We start from the raw sequence: 6037 nt of genomic DNA on the forward strand, positions 1-6037 counted from the left end.
GTCGGTGTTTATACCTTATTGTCCCGGCATTTTGTTTGTTTCCTTCTTAATTAATGCTAATTATCGTTGTTTGACATTCGCCATACGGCTATCGTGATAATATTTTATCGTACAATATGACTTTTCGATCGTTCGCTCTCCGCGACAATGTCTCGATTGAACGCGCCTTTCGGCGCTCGCGCTCGCATACGGCCGTGCGTAGGACCGTGCGTCGCCGACCGCCTGGCCGGCCGGTTGGGTACTATAAGAGATACGTCGCGCTCGGCGCGTCGAACGAGTCGAGCGAGTCCGGACGAGTCGTAAACGTACTTTCTCGAGTCTCTCGCCACTCCGGCGTGTTTCGACCGCTCTCCGTACCGTCGCCGACCGCTTGGCCGGTCGGTTGGGTACTGTAAGAGGTAGGAGAGATTAATATTGTACGTGTCGCGCTCTCGACGTTGACAAACGAAGAATCGCCCGAACGGGTCGAGAACGGATTTTGTCGAGTCGCGACTCTGACACGGAGAGAACATTTATATNAAATGTTGGATTTGGAAACCACGAATATAGAAAATAATATACGATGGTCGCAGAACGCGCCGCCGCCAAGTCTTCTCATGCTTGGAGGTTGCGTGTCTCGCGAGAACGTACGTTCGACTCTCGCGTCGTCTCGTATTCCTCTTCGCCGGGGATTACGGTGCGGCTCTTCTCGTTCGTCGCCGAACGCGCGCAAAATTAACGCACATTTATTTATTACGAGCACAGCATTGCCACGAGTCGGTGTCGAAAGACCGAATGGCTTTTATGTGGTTCGCACGCCTCTAGTGTGTTGGCCGCGCGGTTTCCTCTCGTTTCGTACGCAGCAGCGGAATCGTCGCGCTTACCAAGCATCTACTCCACGGATACGAGTTTGCGGGAAGAGTTGCTTCTTCCCGCTCGCTTTGTACGCCGTAGCAAAATCTTATTGCTGGTCGTGTGCAGTTAAACGCGTACGAACCAGACAGAACAGTCCTCGACGTCTAAGCATCGCCATCGTCGATCTAGCGTCAGGGTGAATCGCGCGGTCTCTCGAGACCGCGCATCATAACATTTGGGAGAATAAGAACACGAGTATTTTGATCTTGTGGATTTTTGAACGGAGAGGAGGAGGAAGAAGAGAAGCGGCGGCGTCGGGGGTTTACTCTCGCCTCCGTCGTTCTCTCGTACGCTTTACATAATAGCGTTAAACACAGCAGAGTGTCGCCGACCGGCTGAGCAAGACCGGCGGCAAATAAAATGGCACATACGAGCGTGTCGCGCGCGCGTCGGTGTTTCGGCATCGAACGCGCGCGCGCGCGAAAAGAGCTATCGACGAGTCTTCGGGCTCGCTCGCGAGTTACTCCCTTGCGAGTAACCGAACACGAAGCTCCCTGGTTGATCCTGCCAGTAGTCATATGCTTGTCTCAAAGATTATGCCATGCATGTCTCAGTGCATGCCGAATTAAGGTGAAACCGCGAATGGCTCATTAAATCAGTTATGGTTCATTAGATTGTACCTACATTTACTTGGATAACTGTGGTAATTCTAGAGCTAATACATGCAAAACAGAGTCCCGACCAGTGATGGAAGGGACGCTTTTATTAGATCAAAACCAATCGGTGGCGGGCGGCTCGCCGTTCGTCCACCGTTTATTTTGGTGACTCTGAATAACTTTGTGCTGATCGCACGGTCCTAGCACCGGCGACGCATCTTTCAAATGTCTGCCTTATCAACTGTCGATGGTAGGTTCTGCGCCTACCATGGTTGTAACGGGTAACGGGGAATCAGGGTTCGATTCCGGAGAGGGAGCCTGAGAAACGGCTACCACATCCAAGGAAGGCAGCAGACGCGCAAATTACCCACTCCCGGCACGGGGAGGTAGTGACGAAAAATAACGATACGGGACTCATCCGAGGCCCCGTAATCGGAATGAGTACACTTTAAATCCTTTAACGAGGATCCATTGGAGGGCAAGTCTGGTGCCAGCAGCCGCGGTAATTCCAGCTCCAATAGCGTATATTAAAGTTGTTGCGGTTAAAAAGCTCGTAGTTGAATCTGTGTCGCACACCGTCGGTTCACCGCTCGCGGTGTTTAACTGGCGTGATGTGGGACGTCCTACCGGTGGGCTTAGCCTCGCGAGGGGCGGCCCAACTAATATCCCGTCGCGGTGCTCTTTACTGAGCGTCGAGTCGGGCCGGTACGTTTACTTTGAACAAATTAGAGTGCTTAAAGCAGGCTACCTTCGCCTGAATACTGCGTGCATGGAATAATGGAATAGGACCTCGGTTCTATTTTGTTGGTTTTCGGAACCCCGAGGTAATGATTAATAGGGACAGATGGGGGCATTCGTATTGCGACGTTAGAGGTGAAATTCTTGGATCGTCGCAAGACGGACAGAAGCGAAAGCATTTGCCAAAAATGTTTTCATTAATCAAGTACGAAAGTTAGAGGTTCGAAGGCGATCAGATACCGCCCTAGTTCTAACCATAAACGATGCCAGCTAGCGATCCGCCGAAGTTCTTCCGATGACTCGGCGGGCAGCTTCCGGGAAACCAAAGCTTTTGGGTTCCGGGGGAAATATGGTTGCAAAGCTGAAACTTAAAGGAATTGACGGAAGGGCACCACCAGGAGTGGAGCCTGCGGCTTAATTTGACTCAACACGGGAAACCTCACCAGGCCCAGACACCGGAAGGATTGACAGATTGATAGCTCTTTCTTGATTCGGTGGGTGGTGGTGCATGGCCGTTCTTAGTTGGTGGAGCGATTTGTCTGGTTAATTCCGATAACGAACGAGACTCTAGCCTGCTAAATAGGCGTACCCTATGGTATCGCGGAACTTTTGAAAGAAAATCTGCCCGATTTTTTAGAAGAAGTGCCTCTATTTGAAAGAAATAAAATGTTCTTTCAACAAGACGGTGCTTGACCACACAACGCCAGGATTGTAACAAACTACTTGAACGAGCAGTTTCCTGGACGTTGGATGGGTCGGTATGGCCCGATACGTTGGCCCGCAAGATCCCCGGACCTTAATTCTCTTGATTTCTTTTTATGGGGATACTGTAAGGAATCAATATACAAAACGCTTCCCGAGAACGTCGACGACTTAGAAACCAGATTGCGATATGTAATTTGGAATATCGAAGAGGAAGTAATGGAGAACGTCCAATTAAATTTATTTAAACGCATGCGAGCTTGCATAAGGATGGATGGTGGTCATTTTGAGCACCTATTATAAATTAATCCGCTCTTTTCAGAGCGACCAAAGTCAATCCGCTCTTTTCAGAGCGACCAAAGTCAATCCGCTCTTTTCAGAGCGACCAATACATTTATACATGGAACATCTTGTTCGCAAAACATAATCATTTTTCTCACGTCTCGCTTAAAAAGAAAGGGCAAAACGGGCGGATAATGTTAAGTCATTAAAAAAAATGTATTATAACGTAAAAAATTATAATACGTTATAATATGCCTTTTTTAATAACATAATTATTATACGTTTTAATACATGTCTCGCGTCAATCACATGTTCGGCAACGCCGCGTGATTGTTATCGTCTAGACGTGTCGCGAAGCGTCGCGACGCGTTGCGTCATCCGTCGCCGCAGTCTGTTGTCGTGTCCTTGCCGTGTAAACAATTGTCGTCCGCATCGAGTAACGTGTGCCTTTTTACAAGTAATTTTTAATAATTAATCGGTACACTGAGAGAATTTTCTCTTAAAATTTACCCTAAAAGTTATGGTAATTGTGAGACAATACGGTATGAAAAGAATTTTATTAAAATTTCTCTGATTAATATTTATCACATTAAAAATAATATCTATCACAATAAAATATGAAATATGTGTGATTAATTTTACTAAACTGTATAGTAAAATTAATCAAACATATTTTATATTTTCTTGTGATACATATTATTATTTTTAATATAATAAATAGTAGAGAAATTCTAATAAAATTCTTTCCACATTGTTGAAGATTCGTTCTTCGGATCGAATCCTCGAGGACGATCGAATTTTCTAGAATGTTTTTTTGTTAAATTCCTTAGTGTTTACGCCAAGGAAACACGTGAAACCAACGTGTACACTCGCCGCTAATTGGCGTGTGTACATCGCCTGATTTTCTGATGGTCCAATCGAGGACCCCGATCGGCTGCCGCCCTACGCGAGCTCCGAAATTCGCGCAGCCCTCGAGTCAGTCCTCGAGAGAGCGAGCGCCGAGAAACATAAGTCTCGGTACGCGACGAACTTGTAGAAAGTGAATAAACTAATTTATAAGAGTTTTAACAAGGCTCTGTAATATAAATATAAATTTAACGTATAAGACGGGCAACAAGAGCCAAATCGCGGATGACAATGCGTTATCCTAACGAAACTAAATAATTTTCCGTTAGAATTAAATACCGGTGCACAAGGCACCAAATTTTACTTGGACACGGCCAAGATTTTAAAATATGAAATAATCTCATATTTGAGATTTAATTTCAATACCCCCTTTAACCCCCCTATGGAAAATAACTGGCTTAAAAAATGCGTTTGTTTACCAACATTAATATATATAACAGAGAAAAGTATAGAATCGAAAGGATCTGAATAGCTCAGCTGGAAGAGCAGTCGCCCGGCAAGCGAAAGGTCTCGGGTTCGATTCCCGATTCAGCGATTTTCGGATCTAATTTTTCTCTTGCATTCATTTATTTATTTTCCGATAGGGGGGTTAAAGGGGGTATTGAAATTAAATCTCAAATATGAGATTATTTCATATTTAAAATCTTGGCCGTGTCCAAGTAAAATGTGGTGCCTTGTGCACCGGTATTTAATTCTAACGGAAAATTATTTAGTTTCGTTAGGATAACGCATTGTCATCCGCGATTTGGCTCTTGTTGCCCGTCTTATACGTTAAATTTATATTTATATTACAGAACCTTGTTAAAACTTTATATTTGATACACGCTGGCTTAAAAAATGCGTTTGTTTACCAACATTAATATATATAACAGAGAAAAGTATAGAATCGAAAGGATCTGAATGGCTCAGCTGGAAGAGCAGTCGCCCGGCAAGCGAAAGGTCTCGGGTTCGATTCCCGATTCAGCGATTTTCGGATCTATATTTTTCTCTTGCATTCATTTATTTATTTTCCGTAGGGGGGTTAAAGGGGGTATTGAAATTAAATCTCAAATATGAGATTATTTCATATTTAAAATCTTGGCCGTGTCCAAGTAAAATTTGGTGCCTTGTGCACCGGTATTTAATTCTAACGGAAAATTATTTAGTTTCGTTAGGATAACGCATTGTCATCCGCGATTTGGCTCTTGTTGCCCGTCTTATACGTTAAAAATCTACTATGTTAGGCAATATTCTCCTCTTCGGCGTGGTTTTCGAGCCAGGTATCGCATTTATGACTTTGTTATTCGACCCATCGCATTGTCGGTAGAATTTCGAAACATGTATAATTGTATTTGCGTGCTCGAACAGCCGAAAGAGGCGAATATTTGCTAAGGCTCAGTGCCTATTGAAAATTGAGAGCGTCTTTATAATTTAGAAATATTTACTCGAAAATTGTAAAAGGTTTTTTCACCTTCTGATTACTTGCCCTCGTTATTCGATTGCAAGGAATTATTGCATTGATCTCTTGTTTGATTTCTTGGTTGATTGAAAATTGATTTATTGTCTTCATCGTACGTTGAAGACTACCGTTGGCTATATTTCGCATATTCGCATACGTTCAAATGCGAGGCGGGCGATATGTTTAAAATTGTCACGTATTTTCGGAGCGACGAAGCAAGGTTAATCGTAGAAATTGAAAATATTCGACGCCGAGATGTTATTCCGGTTGTTTTCGATTCCGCGAGCGAGGAATCTACAAAAACTCGCCTTTGTCTCGCGTTTCGGAGCGTGATGGGGCAATCGTCCGCGAATAGGATTTCAGCACGTGTGCCACGCGTCGATCGGATGAGCCTTAGCTGCCGAATTCCGCGAGGATCAAAAATGAGTCTACTCGAGGAGTCTGAACTGAAGAGACGTCTCCGTGTATATCAGCGAAAAGA

At 44.5% G+C, this 6037-nt stretch overlaps 1 pseudogene; it reads left to right on the forward strand.

Moving 5' to 3' along the window:
- Positions 1–1388: 1388 nt before the first annotated feature.
- LOC146721602 (small subunit ribosomal RNA) lies at positions 1389–2569 on the forward strand (annotated as a pseudogene).
- The last annotated feature ends 3468 nt before the right edge of the window (positions 2570–6037 follow it).

The sequence above is a fragment of the Nylanderia fulva genome, unplaced genomic scaffold (genome assembly GCF_048542155.1).
Source record: "Nylanderia fulva isolate GAGA-0341 unplaced genomic scaffold, ASM4854215v1 Scaffold447, whole genome shotgun sequence".
In the NCBI taxonomy this organism is placed as follows: domain Eukaryota; kingdom Metazoa; phylum Arthropoda; class Insecta; order Hymenoptera; family Formicidae; genus Nylanderia; species Nylanderia fulva.